Source organism: Heterocephalus glaber, unplaced genomic scaffold, assembly GCF_053883595.1.
Source record: "Heterocephalus glaber isolate CG9 unplaced genomic scaffold, H.glaber_assembly_v1.0 deba00001538, whole genome shotgun sequence".
NCBI lineage: Eukaryota > Metazoa > Chordata > Mammalia > Rodentia > Bathyergidae > Heterocephalus > Heterocephalus glaber.
Genome location: NW_028258333.1, coordinates 20,558,951 through 20,574,753, shown reverse-complemented (window position 1 = coordinate 20,574,753; position 15,803 = coordinate 20,558,951). Strand labels below are relative to the sequence as shown.

At 36.9% G+C, this 15,803-nt stretch overlaps 1 protein-coding gene and 1 pseudogene across 6 annotated transcripts in view; both read left to right on the top strand.

Annotated features, from left to right (window-relative positions):
• Adamts12 (ADAM metallopeptidase with thrombospondin type 1 motif 12) overlaps positions 1-15,803 on the top strand; it is a 326,379-nt gene that overhangs the window by 97,656 nt on the left and 212,920 nt on the right. The gene's annotated exons all lie outside the window — the stretch shown is intronic.
• LOC147824500 (mitochondrial import inner membrane translocase subunit Tim9 pseudogene) lies at positions 9,444-12,736 on the top strand (annotated as a pseudogene).

The following is a 15,803-nucleotide window of genomic DNA, read 5'->3' as shown; positions in this document are numbered from 1 at the left end:
GTACCATGCATGAGTATCTTGGTTGTTTTTTTTCCCCTTCCCTGCCCTCCCTTCATCCCCTCCACCCTTCCCTATTTGCAAAGACTTTGTTTCCATTTTTAGATCTCTTTTTACACACATGGTCCTAAAACCTCATGAAGTAAAGTCTAGTGGGCTCCTTTTCAAAAGAACCCCAAAAGGAGAATCTCATTGTTCATTCAGGCATATGGGTTATTACATATGTATAAAGGCACATATGGAAACTGTCTCCATCTCCCTTTCATCATTTTAAAAATTATTTTAATCACACAAAATTAAAGGATACAGTGTAATAATTAAATATATGGTTTGTAATGATGAATCAGGGTACTTAAAATAGCCATCTCCTGAAACATTTTTTTGATTTAGACATAATTGTCACAAGGAATGTATTAATACATACGTAAACATGTATTGATCAAATCAGGATAATTTCCATCTCCTCATCATTGCTTCATGTTTGCATACCTGTAGTTCCTCTCTTCTTGTTGTTTTTAAGATGCATAATTATTTCTTGTGGGTGACAATACCCCTATTGTTTTTTAAAACACTAGAACTTATTACTTCTATCTATCTGGGTGTGGGTACCGCTTATATGACCTCCTTCTGTCTCTTTTCCCTCCCAACACTTTCCAGCCCTAGTAATCACTATTATCCATTCTAATTAGCATTTTTAAAGTATCCACATACATATAACAGAAAACATTAAGTATTTGTTTTTCTGCATCTGACTTATTTTATTTAACATAATGTTCTTCAATTCTAATTTCCTGCAAAAGGTATGATTTCTTTCTTGTTTATGGCTGAAAGACATTCCAATATTAAAGAAAATACCACTTTTTTAATCCATTCATCCATTGATAGGCATCAAGGTTAATTCCATAACACTTTTTACATTTATTCATTGCTCAGTCTTCTAACTGCTCAGGTCAGAGGTGAGTGCTATAACACCTTAAGAGAAAGTATGTCTAGGTCACAGTGGTAAATTAGCTTCATCTCACACTGCCAAATTTGATCAACTGGTAAAGGATCCACAATCTATTTGTTAAGAGAGATTGTAAGGTGGGTAGAAGATGTGGGATAAGAATGTTAAGAATGTATAGCAGTGGCTTTTGGGAGGACACAATAGGGCCATGTAGGGGAGAGAGATGGCAGTAGATGGTTCACACTCATTTGCCATCTCTGATCTGCAGGAATTACTTACAGTGGTTCTTGTGCAAGAAAATTGCTTCTGCAAGTTAGTAATTAAAAACCCACAGGATTTGCGTACTGAAAGTGACACTAAAGTTTATTTAGTCTGTGACATAGTTTTGTTAGTGTTATCATCATGGACAACGAATATTTGTTTAATTTCTCTATTGTTTTCCAGTTTTTAATAATTATAGTCAAATGTGTGATTGACATGTACATTGTGTGCTACGGTGACCGCTGTCCATCCATAGAACTATTTTCATGCTACAAAATGGAAGCTCTGTACCTATTAAATTCTGATTCTAAAAATTTAGAATATCCAATAAATAAATAAATCATTAGCCATAATGAGACCATTAATTTCTTAGTGAGAATCTCTTCAGTGAGGCACCAAGGCCTAGGATTTACTCACTCACATAGATTGAAAAAACCCAGTATGATGATGCTTCCAAATTCATTTATTGCAGTTATTTTTCAGATTCTGTATTTAAGTCAAAGGAATAAAGATCTAACTAGGGATTTAAGCATGACTTACTCAACTTCATAACTGAATGTGTATTTGGTGAGCCCCTACCATGTGTTGGGCAGGATTCTAAGCGATGTAGATACAGCACTGAACAAAAGAAATAAAAACTCTAGTTTTTATCTGAAGTTCTAGTGCAGAGAGTAACATTAGCCAAGATTAAACTGGTAAACATATGACTATATGTAGAATGTCATAAGTGCTCTGAAGAAAAATAAAGGTGGCAAGGAGTGTAGGGAGTGCCCAGGTGGGAGCTGTTTCCATTTTTGGTTGCTTAACCAGGGCAAGGCTTTATACAAGGTGACATTAGAAGTGAACACATGTTGAGGGGTGGGAGACAAGGACAGGTATTGAAGGCAAGAACTTTAAAATAACACAATTTCAGTCATTCTTTCCTAGCCTAATGTAAGCTGACTCATCATAGACCCCTGAATTTTTCTGAATTTACATTTCAGACAGGTTTAAGAAACATTTAAAAAATATCTTTATATTTCCATACCTACCTCCAGCAAGCTGTGGATATATAATTGTTGAGATTTGGACTTATTTGGAGTTCCTGATACATCTTGGGAGAAATTGAGTCATGGCACCTAAGAATTCCTCCCCGACCCCTTAACAGCATGAAAGTTACAAATGAATGAACAATGAGAAAAGATTGTGTATGACCCTGCAATTTCCCAGTAGGCTCCAGAAAGTTTGCAACTTGTTCCAAATGGAATCTCTTGCTCCCCACAGATTTCAGATTTTCATACTCAGTTCAAAGTTGAAAGTAACCAGGAGCTAACATATAAGGCCATTTCCTTTTTAATGCCCTCAAGGTCAAACATAATGTTCTGGGCAGATCTCTTTGGGACCTAAGAAATGAAGACATTTAAAGTCATGAGTTCATGCTGACTATAGATGAGATGTTATTGGATCGACTGTCACATTCTGCAATAAGCAACTACCTACCATCTCCAAGCATGCAATTATTTGAAAGAAAACTATTAGCCGAGTGTAATTGTGATTTGCAGCAAAATAAGTTTTGTGACTATTAAGCTGAAAATTATAGAGGGATTTCCATAATGTATATATTACTTATAGATTCATGTATAGAATTTTATTAATTTTCACTATATCCATGAGAGGGGGAAAAAGGCAGGTATTATAATTTGCTTTGCTCAGATGAGAATTAAGGGATCCAGTGACTTGTTGAGAAGGGTCCATGCTAGGAGGTGACTGGGTCTTCTGATTGCTCACCCAGTTTCTTTTGGGCCATTCTTTTCCATTCTTTGTTTCACCAGTTGACCCAAGTCAACTCAGGGATGTCTACATCAATTTTTTCTTTCCAGTAGTGAAAGAATTGTGTTTCAACTTTCACAAACTTGGCATTTTCTTCTGAGTGGTAATTGTGCTGATTTTGGCAAAACTCTTGAGGTTGAGATGAACTTACTGTATCACTCTGTAATTTATTTAAGATGAGTAAAATACCTTCATTTTAAAGTTCTTTCAGGTATTTTGGTCTAGACCAAGCTGCTAAATTCTCCATTTTACTGTGACTGGATGCTAGTATTTGTCTAGGTTTAGATAATCTGTTATTAAGAGCTGACATCCTAATTCCAGTTTGTGCCATCCTTTACCCTTAATGTGTACAACTGTGTTGTGTTAAGTTCCTATTACTGCTTTAACAATTTACCACAACACATGTGATTTGAAACAAACTATTTTACAATTTTATTTGTTTGAAATGGGTTTCAGTGTGTCAAAATCAGTGTTCTTTCTGGAGGCTCTTGGGGGAACATCCATTTCCTGCTCTTTTCCATCTTCTAGATGCCGCTTACATTCTGTGGCTCACAGCCCTATTCCTCCTTTCAAACAAGCAATGGACCCCATCTCAGACTGCCATCTCTCTCTCTACTTCTTTCTTTTCTGCTTGTCTCCTCCCTTACAGTGAACCTAGGCAGGGACACCTTTGGAGGAAGGGGGCCTTATTCTGCTTAACACACATATGTTGTCATGTTTTCTAGTTGTTTTCTTTTAAGAATGTGCACTCTACTATATAACAATTTGTACAGATTTTTGCCATGATATTAAGTGTTCCTGAACATAGTAATAAATATAATCTTATTTTCACATAAGGAACATTTAAACCAAATAAATGGTCCTATTATTTCCCTGTAGGTAGTAACTGTGCTAAAAATCACCACTCTAGCTTTGGAGATACGTTTTGCAAAAATCATCAGCACATCTGGTTTTCCTCTTTTGCTATGAAGCAAACAATTGAATGACTGTAAAAAGGAAGTGGAGTTGGAACAGGAGCAATGTTTTTTTTAAATTCTTTTATTGGTACACTTTAGGTATACAATATGATTACATTTATCATTGGGTGCTTGTACCTGTACATAATGTATCTTAGTTCTTATTTTTTTCCCCATTACCTGCGTGCCCTTCACCCCCTCCACCCTTCCTTATTTATACAGATTTCATTTCCATTTTTTTCTTTTCTAATAATTTTTCCTTTCCCTCTTTCCTTTCCCCTTCCCCTCCCACCACCCCTACACCTTTGGACCTTTCTTCCTATTTCAAATTATCAATTACTCATTTAAATCATTTTAATTCTTACTTATACTTTCAGTTTCTCACACCAGAGAAACTATTCGGTATTTACACCTGTGTGTCCTATTTATTTCACTTAGGAGTATGGCCTCAATATGCATCCATTTAGCTATAAATGTCTCCAGTTGCTTGTTCTTTATGGCTGAGTAGTACTCCATTTTATAAAAAACCTCACATCTTCTTATCCAGTTTCCAGTTGATGGGCACTTAGGCTGTTTCCAAGCTTTAGCTATTACCAACTGTGTCGCTATAAACATGGGTGCACATATTGAACAGGAGCAATGTTAAGACTAGTGCAATCCACTTTGACATTATGAAATCCGCCTTACTCTCTCCTTACTCCCAGTGGTCTTGTGTGCTTTTATCAACTGGCATAAGTGTGAACGGTTGCCTCCCAGGGCATCATGTTACAACTTTAAAAATGTTTAACAAAATAGATACCTACTCTAACCTTGTTATTTTATCTACTGATCAAAAATCTGTTCCACCTTTTCCTCTTACCTTTGTCGCTTTTCCTGTTTATTTCTTTTTCCCCTGTCTTGTTTGTCAGCGACTTCCTCTTGTTATCTAACACTTACTCTTCCTCTCCCCTGCTGTCAGCTGCTTCACCTGGGAACTGCTACTTGACAATGTAATTGGACAAAGTTATGACTGGGTGTTAGGGGCAGATTGTATTTTTAAAGCTCTTCTATTTAAAATCCTGATTTCTAAATAAACGAGTATCTTCAAAATATCTAAACTGTATAGATTACTAAATATACTTAAGTTTTGTAGCTAAAACAGATGTTATCAAACCATGACTTTATGAAAGTACAATAAAGCATTTTAGTATTCTCTCTAAATACATTACTATGTAATAACACCTAATAATGTAGAGATTGGAAAATTACAAAAGGGCACAAAGAGAAAAATAAGGATTATTCATAATATAATCATACAAAAAGAACTAGCAAAATTTTTGAAAATGACTTAATTTTTATTATAAAAGAAATATATAGATAATGTGAATTTAGAACTTTTAACAAAAGTATAGAAGAGAAAATAACTATTATCTAACCATTCAGGAATGGCAATAATTAACATTTCTATATATCCATAATTATATATGAATGATTATATATAGCCTGTATTTTCTATATATCAAGAAAGTTGAATCATGTTGAACATGTAATTATGTATTCTTTCACTTAATATCATACAATGAACATTTTTCTGTGTCATGAAAAACCTAAGACATTTTTTCTTTGCTGTATAAGATCTTATTATGTATGTTATGCAGTTTATTTCCTAATCCATATTTGTTGATCCTTGTGGTTGTTTCCTATTACTCATCATTATAAATACTGCAGTGATGCATACCTTGAGCACAAACTGTTTCCCTTGTTTTGAAAGAGGAAAATAATTTATAAATGGAGTTCGGGGATCAATAGCATGCATTCCTGAGGCTTTCAGTGTATATTATCCCCAAAGGTAGATATAATCCTCATTTCTCCAGAAATTCTAATCATGATATGATTATTATGGCATAGTCACTTTGACAGAGTAATTGCATAGTGCTCCCATGAAATAATTTAAAATTTCTATTCCCTGATTTTGACCAGAGTCAACCTTCCATCAATTTTAATACTTTTTTTCACGAATTAACAAATTCTGCTTTTTTAAAAAATTCATCATTTCATCATCATATCTCCTTAGTCTTCTTTGGGTTATTACTGTTTTCCAGGCTTTCCTTATTCCTTTGGCAATTTGAGGAGTATGATCAGGTGTTTTGTAGACTGTAACATCTTTTCATGACTAGACTCAGGTTATTGGCTTTGAAGAAGCATACAACAGAGGCAAAATGTGATTCTCATTCTGGGACATCCAGGGCACCTGCTCTTCATTGACCTATCACTAATTATGCTAACCTTGATCACCTGATTCAGGTCATATCTGCCACATTTCTCCATTGTAAAGATACTTTTCTTATTTCCTTTCAATATTCTATGGAATCAAGTTCACGAAACTGCCTGCACTAAATAGGAAAGTGTAGTGTAAAGGGAGTTAAGGTCTCTCTCCTGGAGGAAAGAGTATTTATATAAATTATTTGGAATTCTATGCAGAAGATGTTTGTATTCTAATTTTATGAAGTTAAATACGTCATATAGAGTTAACCTCTGCCAAACATTTTTAAAATAAGCATTTTTTTGTTGTTTAAAAGAGAAATACATGAAAAGCATACCAAATTTGGGAATTATACAACAGGTATAAGAGAGACAATCATTATCTTAATGTTTTCACAGTAGGCAGAAATTTTTTATTATACCTTTGTGCTTTACTGAATAATATTTTCATTAGTACTTTGGAGAGGTCATGTTTTCTGTGTCAGTCATGTTGCATTGTAACTCAAGTCAACTCATCTCCAAGACACCTGCCCTCATCAAGTTTAAGTTCACTGAAAAGGGTGGGTACCTCTCAGCCAGGATTCAGGGTACTTCTGAAAGTTCTGTGGAACTCCACTTTCTACTTTCCACAACTGAATAAATTATTAATTCTGTTTAGATTTTGACAAGTATGGTAAGTTGTTTTAGTGTATTTCTATTGTTAGAGGTTTTAAAAGTGTGTCATCATTTCTCTTTTATGAATTATTTCACGCATAAACATTTTTGAATGGTGAGTTAAAACAGAAGTAGACTTAGGTTTCTAAGTATAAAAAGCATTTAATGTTATAATCTTGTTGGTGATGATGAGAAGGTTTAATTCATGGTCTTTAAATCCATTAAAAGTGTATCTAATTAACTCAATGATTTTTATTTCTAATACTCTTGAAGACATCACAAAGTTTTCAAAAATGACAGATGGAATATGTTTCCTGTCCTTCTCAACAATAATAGAGACTAGGAAAGAAGTCATTTTAGGATATGAGTTGTTGATGTAATTCTATAGGGTGGAAAATAAGACAAATAATAACCAATCCTTCATGGTTAAATGAACCACAGCTCATATATACATGTAGACAGTGTACAGACAAGAAGAAAGTTGATTTGACCCAGGAACCCCAGCAGGCTTGGGACTTACAGATGCTGGATATGATGGAGTGCAGGGAGCATAGAAGGATGGGGTAGGTAATAGAATAGCTGTCTCCTTTCCCACTTCAGGCAGAATTGTGTAGCCAGATGTTTATCTCCTAGGCAGTAGACTACAGGTTTCTTCTATGCCTGGATTAAATAGCCCCAGAAAAAAGAACTTTATATTCTGGCATTTGGGAAATTTTCCATCTATAATGATGAGGTACCTGCTCCAATAGAGATGAGGTACCTCTACTTGAACAGTCACATGCCTCACATACTTACACAAAGCACTTAACTAGCTTCTCAATACCTCTTCATGGCTATGGATGGATAAGCAATGATATAGGTCAATGTAGGAAAACTTTCAACATGAAAAAGAAGGTAAATAAAGAAGAAAAAATAATTTGAGAAATCAGATAATGCAGGAAGCAAAAAGAAATGTAATAAGCAAGAAAATATCAAAGCCTTTAATTCAAGTCCTTAAAATATTTTAAATATATTTGAAATCTACTTGATCTGCAAAGTGGATAGCTACTCCTGCTTTTTTTTTGGGTTCCCGTCACATGGAGTATTCTTTTCCACCCTTTAACTTTCAGTCTGTGAGTTTCATTTTGAATTAATTGTGTTTCTTGTATGCAATATATTGTTGGATTTTGGTTCTTGACCCATTCTGCCAGTCTATTTCTTTTGATTGGTGAATTGAGACCATTAACATTGATGGTTATAACTGAAACGTATTGACTTGTCACTGCCATGACTTTTTCTTTTTGGTGGGTTCTCCCCCTTTACATTTAATTTCTTGTCATGCCAGATGGGTTCATTCTACTTTGATTCCTGGGGTTGTGATCCTCAATGTCTGTTCCTAGGATATTGTGTAAAATTCTTTGGAGTGCTGGTTTGGTATTCACGAAGTTCCTAAGGTGCTCTTTGTCATGAAAGTATCTTATTTCTCCATCCATTTTGAAAGATAGTTTTGCAGGGTACATCAATCTGGGTTGGAGGCTGTTTTCTTTTAGGGCTTGGAATATGTCAGTCCAAGCTCTTCTTGCCTTGATGGTTTGTGTTGAGAAATCTGCTGTGATTCTGATGGGCTTTCCTTTGTATGCAATTTGTTTCTTTTCTCTACCTGCTTGTAGAACTTTGTTCTTCTGCTGAGTTTTTGAAATCTTAACAATTATATGCCTATGTGTAGATTTTTTTGATCAAGGCTATTTGGAGTCCTATATGCCTCACTTACCTGTATGTCAAGTTCTTTTCCCCTCCTTAGGAAGCTTTCTACCATTACTTCTGTGAAGAGTTTTTTTATGTCATCTGCACTCTCTCCTGTTTCTTCTTTGACTCCAATCAGTCTTATGTTATTCTTCTTTGCAGCATCTAGCAGCTGCTGGATTGATTTCTCATGTTCCCTTACAATTTTGAAACAATTTTTCTTTTCCTGGTCATTAATTTCAATCTTATCTTCTCTATCTGAAATTCTGTCCTCACATTGGCTCATTCTGCTGTTTAGACTTTCAATGGAGTTTTTCATCTCCTGGAAATCTGTTTTCATCTGTTTTTTGGATTCCATTTGTTTCCTATGTTGGGATTCCATCATGTTCCTTAGCTCCTCTCTAGATTTATTAATCATGTCTTGCACTAGGAGCACAATCTCTGGTGTTATCTGAGAAATTATTTCTGATTTCATTTTTTCCAGATCCCCTTTTGTTGCCAGTTCAGTTGGTCCAGGTGGTTGAGTATCAGCGTGTTCCATATCATTTCCCTTTGGAGTTGCTGTAGGTGATCTGGAAGTCTGGTTTTGAGACTTGTTTATGTGTCTTCTCATTTCAACTGGAGGTGGGGTTGGGGGGGGGAGGCAGTGCTGTTGGCGCCCATGCAGCTGACCTCCTCTGAGCTGGGAGAGGTGGGACAGGGGCCAGGAGCGGCAGGATAGATGGTGGCCTGGAAGCCCTTTCCTCTGGGCTGGGAGCAGCAGCCTGGATGGTGGCCCAGAAGCCCCTTCCTCTGGGCCAGGAGCAGTGGGACAGTGGCTCAGAAGCCCCTACCTCTGGGCTGGGAGTGGCGGGATGGACGGCAGCCCAAAAGCCCCTTCCTCTGGGCCAGGAGCAGTGGGACCAATATTTTAAAAAATTGTATCTAGGTGTTCTCTGCCATTCTCCGGCCAAGGCGCCCCGCTTTAACCCTGACAGGCCGACAGTCGTTGCAGTCCCCTCAGCCTCGTACGGATGAAAGCCAGTGACTGAGTGACTCATAAATAAACCAAAAGAATATGGCTGCACAGACATCAGAATCTGATCAGATAAAATAGTTTAGGGAATTCCTGTGAACCTACAATAAACTTACAGAAACCTGCTTTTTGGACTGTGTTAAAGATTTCACAACAAGAGAAGTAAAACCTGAAGAGATCACCTGTTCAGAACATTGCTTACAGAAGTATTTAAAAATGACACAAAGAATATCCATGAGATTTCAGGAATACCATATTCAGCAGAATGAGGCCCTGGCAGCTGAAGTGGGACTTCTTGGCCAGCCCCGATAGAGAAGTCCCAATGGCTGAGCTCTGGTTGGAGGCTGCCACAGCTGTTGCACTGGGAAAGAGGACTCACCAGGTTGAATCCCTGGAAGTGGTGGGCACCATGTTGAACCATCTGTCATGACTATTTGGCAAATGGAAAGCACTGGAAAAACAAAATTGCCACTCACCAGGAATAATCAAAATAGAGGATCTTATTGTTCAGGGAAAATAATAAGATGCAGCATTAAGGTTGAGGCCTTAAGATTCAGTAGCTTGGTAACTTAATTAGAAAAATAAGCCACTGTTTCTTCAACTGTGACTGTTAATTTTAAAGCAAAATATGTTTTCAATCATGTAAGAGAAAAACATTACTGAAAGTGAAATAAATGGGAATATCACCTAGCAAAAAAAAATTGTATCCATAAAACAAGAAGATATTTTTTAAAAAGAACTAGAGACCAAGGAAGAGCTCACTGTGTTAAAAAAAGACTGATGAAATTTTAAAAGAAACTAATAAAAACATTGGAACGTGTATAAGTCAACTTTCTCATTGCTGAGACACAATACCTAACACCTACAACTTGAGGAAGGAGAGGTTCAAATTGCTCATTATTTCAGTCCATGCTTGGCTGACTCTGAGGCAGAGACATCATGATGAAAGGGCATGATGGACCAAGTCTGCTTAGTTCATGGTGGCCAGGAAGCAGAGCAAGTGAAGAGTTTCAGAGAGGAACCCTCCAGGGACCACATACGTAGCACCCAAGATCACACCTCCATGATCCAGACAGACCCAGGCAGAAGCTTGCTTTACTAACCTTCTAGGCATTTCTTTCTAATCTTTCTAGGCATTTATCAGAATTAATGTTCACAATCTACCCTTCATCAATCATAAACCCAAACACATCTCCTTAAACCATATTTTATGTCCAAATTAAGACAATATAAAGTTCATATTCCACATACCATAATACAACTATCTTGTAAACAACTGGAAAATGCAATAATCCCCTCCCGGAAATCTCAACAGTTCTAGCATTTTTCAAAAGTCAAAGTCTAAGTAGTCTAAAATTTTAGCTGAAAACTTCCATAAAAACAAAAAGCAAGTTACATAATCCAAAGATACAATGGCATAGGATAAATATTCCAATTCCAGTAAAGTGGAATAAGGGAATAGAAAAGAATCTGACCAAAGCAAGACCAAAACCTAGCAGGGCATATATTAAGTCCCATAGTTCCATATCTTGCATCCAGGTTCACACGATATGATAAGATGTGAGTTCCAAAGAGCTTGAGTGATGCCACCACTATGGCCTTGACAGGTGCAGCCCATATGACCTCTCTCTTGGGCTGACTCCATTCATGGCTTGCAGCTTCCCTCAGCAGACATTCTTTATTCCTGGTGTCTGAAACTTCCTGGGCTCTGTACTGCACCTTCATTCTGTGTCATGCACTGGCTTCTCAAAGGCTCCTTGCTGGAACTTGCAGGCCTTCTTTTGAAATCTGGAGGAGACCGTTTAAAGACAACCAAGTCAGGAAAATATCAGACTTCTCAATTTTAATGTTGGATGCTGGACAAACAAATATAAAGATGTGAAAGCTAGAAATTAGTGGATCTAATCTAGAAGAATTATCAGAACTGTCTTTATGATCATCAGATGCTGGTTTTGAGCTGCTAGTCCAGTTTGGAAGAGGGTGATGGAGAGCTGAGGAGAATCTCTCCAGAAAGAGAGGGAACTCCATAGTGTGCTAACTAATATATTGGGGATTTAAAGAGAGCAGATTGTAATAACAAGGATGACAATGTAGTAAGAGAAGAAAAGTAAGTGGAAATTCTAAGAAAAACAAAAAGCAGTACAAAAAATCCCTGTATGCCATAGAGACCAACCTATTAGAGCAGAAACTGGCCAATTATTTGTATCAGTCCATACTAAATGCTGTTCCTGCATTTCATTGCTTTAATGTTCTAAAAAACAGTCTTTTATATTGTTTTGACTAAAGAAGTGATATAGGAAAATAGAGTGATTGTAGAAAGAAGCTAAATCCTTGTCAATAACAACACTTTTCTAAAACTGATGAAGAAATGGCAGCATGTTATTTAGAAAAGTGGAGATAACTTCCAGAAGAATACAGTAAAACAGTTAAAAGTCATGACCTCTGTGCTCTGGGAGGGGTAGAACAAATGATTATTGCTTTTCATAATTAGGTTTTTATAATATCACTTTCAAAACCATGTACTTGAAGTATATATTGGTCAACTTTCCTATCATTGGGACCAAATATCTGACAAATGATTTAAAATCTCATAGTTTTAGAGGGTTCAGTTCATGGTTGGCTAACTCTAGGGCAGAAATGGCATGGTGGAAGAGTCTGGTGGAATAAAACTGTTTAACTCATGGCAGCCAGGAAGGAGGAGGTGGGGAGGAAGACCCAGAGAGAGAGAGGAGAAGGGAGGATCTGGGGACTGGAATACATACTTCTAGGTCATACACCCAGTGACCCACTTCCTCCAAAAGGGCCCCACCTCGTAATAGTTTATTCAGCTATCAACCCATTAATGGATTAATTCACTGATGAATATGGCAAGCCATGATCCCATCTTCCAAAACCCTACCTCTTAATACATGAAACCTTCGGGGGACATTTTAGACTCAAACCATAACAAAGTACATATGAAATTATTTTTTATAATAATTTATTGTACAAATGCAGAAGACTATGTTAAACTTGATTTTTTCTGGATTAGAAAGAAAAAAACAAATAATAAATAGCTAAATAAGATGTTCTGGGAACAATTTGAAAAATTTGAACATGGAATGTTTAAGAAAAAAATACTAAGCTTCAGGGACCTCAGAGACCTTCCGTTTTCCATGTTGTCACTATATATTTTCCTCAATTCTGAAGCTCTTTTCCTGGATTCCATGTCATACAATGGAGAAATAATCTTTTTGTTAAGACCTAGATAAGAAAGTAATTACTCCTTATTAGATCAGCAATTTCTTCCCTGGAGAATTTAACTCCTGTGAAAGAAGAAAAATTATACTTTCACCTCTATTTCACTTATCCAATGCTGATGAAATTAGGGTGCTGGACTCTGAATCTCTAATGCTGGTATTATTTTGAGAGAGATGTTAACAAGCTGTTGTATGTTCCTTGGATAACAACAAGACTGCTAAAGAATTAGCATTTTCAATAGAAAGTGAAACATTGTTGAAGGAAGTGCAAACCTGAAACGAGAACCCTTAGAAGCACATGATAAATATCAGAGTGTATTCAAATTGATATTATGTGTCAAAGGTAAGACATATTCCAGGATAGCTCCAGAAAGCAGAACTAAAATGATGTGTGGAAATTATAGGGACAGATATTCTTTAAAAAGAAGAGGCTTTTAGTAATTAGAATAGTTCAGCAGGAGTAAATGACTTCAGACATAGTGGATGTAGATGAATGGCATTGATGAGATAGTTGACATCAGCTAAAAAAATGTAGCCTTTCAAAAATGTTATGATGCTAAAATTCTCTGTTTTTATAAGGAGCAAGTATTGTTTCTGAATTAATGTTATGTGCCAGGCACTATAATAGGTTCTTCCTTATAATATTTCATTTGCTTTTAGCAGCTTTGTCAAGTATGAATTTCCCATTTCTCACCTGAAGAATCTAAGACTCAGCAAACCCCTGGTTTGACCAAGGTCACGTAGGAAGATAGCATAACATCAAGATAGGAACTCAGGTCTAGGTTTAGCTCTGAAACCCAAGCTCTCTGACCATAGCAATGTTTCTAAATCTGTAGGTTGCAATTCATAACTTGTATGTGACTTTAGTATGGTATGTTGGATCCAGAATTTAAAATACATGCATTTAAATACGAGAGATAGAATAACACTGAATGGAATATATCAGAATGCCTCTCACACAAGAAAATGTGTCTTTGAATATACTCAGCTGTGATGTGAAATGTACTTTTTGTTATAGGTTACAGCCAAAACACTGACCTCACAGACCTTTAACCTTGATTTCCTGTTCCTTGATTTTACTAGGATGACCCATTCCCATGATATTCTCCAGCTACATTAGTTTCTTATGGCTGCTGTCACAAATGACTACAAAGGTGGTTCACTCCAACATAAACTTACTCTCTTGCATTTCTGGAGGTTAAATCAAAATCGAGTCACCAAAACTACTTTGTTTTTTTGGTACCAGGGATCAAACTCAGGACCTTGCACTTGTGAGGCAGGTGCCGGAACCACTGAGCTAAATCCCTGGCCCTAAAACTACATTCTTTCTAGAGGCTTGAGGGAGAATCTATTTACATACTTGTCTTCATTTTCTACAGGTGGCCCATGTTCCTAGCTAATGCCCCTTCCTCATATCACTCCAAACTCCTTTGTCACTGTATCTCCTATTACTCCCTCCAATATACCTTTCCCCCTCTCATGAAGGCCCTTCTGGCTATGCTGGTCAAGCCTGATAATCCAGGACACTCTCCCCATCCCAAGATACTTAACTTAATCACATTGCAGGATCCCTTTTCCCATGCAAAGCAACAAATTTTCAGTGTGCAGGAAGTAGAATGTAGATATCGTTTGGGGACCATATTCAGTCTGCCATATCAGACCTGCTTTACAAACTCTAAATGCTTAAACACTAATTTCCCCTCTGATTACCACTTTCTCTGCATTTATCTTGTCTTTCCCCTTGACTTGATTTTCAGTGGAACATAATCTCAGCGGAGTTTTCAGCCTACCTTCATAAAAGGTTGATTCTTCTATTGGTTCTCAGGACGGTTTCCTAGATGCTTTTCCAACTTTCTTTAAGAAGATGATCTTACCTTCTCCTGAAGAGAAAAAGAGCCTATTGGTATGGATTGCTTCAGCTACTCTCCTCTCTTTTCTCCCTGTGCCATCATTGTAGAAGGATGTAGTAGTTCTAGTCATATAAAGGTATTAGAAAAAAAGGACATTTCAGTGAAAATTTTATAGATGTAAAATATAAAGGAGTTTACATTGTACATTTCTTAGAATGTTCCAAGGGGGGAAATGTCCCCATTTTCTCCTAGCAGATCTTTGACTTTGGTTGCCAGCTGTTGGATCTTCCTCCACAGATCCTTTTCCTCCTGGCCTATTCACCTCCACTCTTGTGCCTGGATTATTTCAGTTTCTCTCAAGTTCTCCCTTTTTTTTTTTCACCCAATTATTTAAGTTTTTCTCAACTTCTATTTCCCTTCATTTCACCCTGTTAAGGTTGTGTTCAAGGATTTAAAAATCTTTTAAACCAAGTAGAAAGTTTTTCTTTGTGCTTAGTCAAAAATATTGTAGTTACCCAGACCTATTCTCATGGGACTGTGGGAAATTACATATAACGAAATGAATTTCTTCTACTGTACTTGAAACCGTGGTGGGATATACAAAGTGGTAAGATGGGTGGGCTTATTGTTTAAAGAAAGAGCCCTTAGGAAGGCAAATCTTTCCTTGTTTTAGAGATGTCATATGGGCATAAACATTTATTAATGTCCCCATTCACATCTTTTATGTCTTATACTAGACTGCCTTTTCAATTTGGTAGGCTTTGTTTTGACTCTTAGTGAAGTCATCATGCCACCAATCCTTTCATGGCTAGCCTATCCACCCTCACTAAGCCTTCAGAGATGATGTTCTCTTTTGTTTGAGTCATTGTTAAATATCCTGGAATACTACAACTCAAGCCTCTGAAGCAAGCAAGAGAATCACATGGTGACCTCTGCACAGCCTTGGATAGCTGTTATGCTGTTCCTCCAGGAAGGGAGCACTCCCCCAGCAGAGATTCTTGCCCACCAGGGAGGGAGAAAGGCCAGGTTCAAGTGTCCTTACAGTGGAGGATAATGAGATGATGACCCGCTAGGCAATCATGAAAAACAGAGCTGTGTCGTTTGGCTAAATCC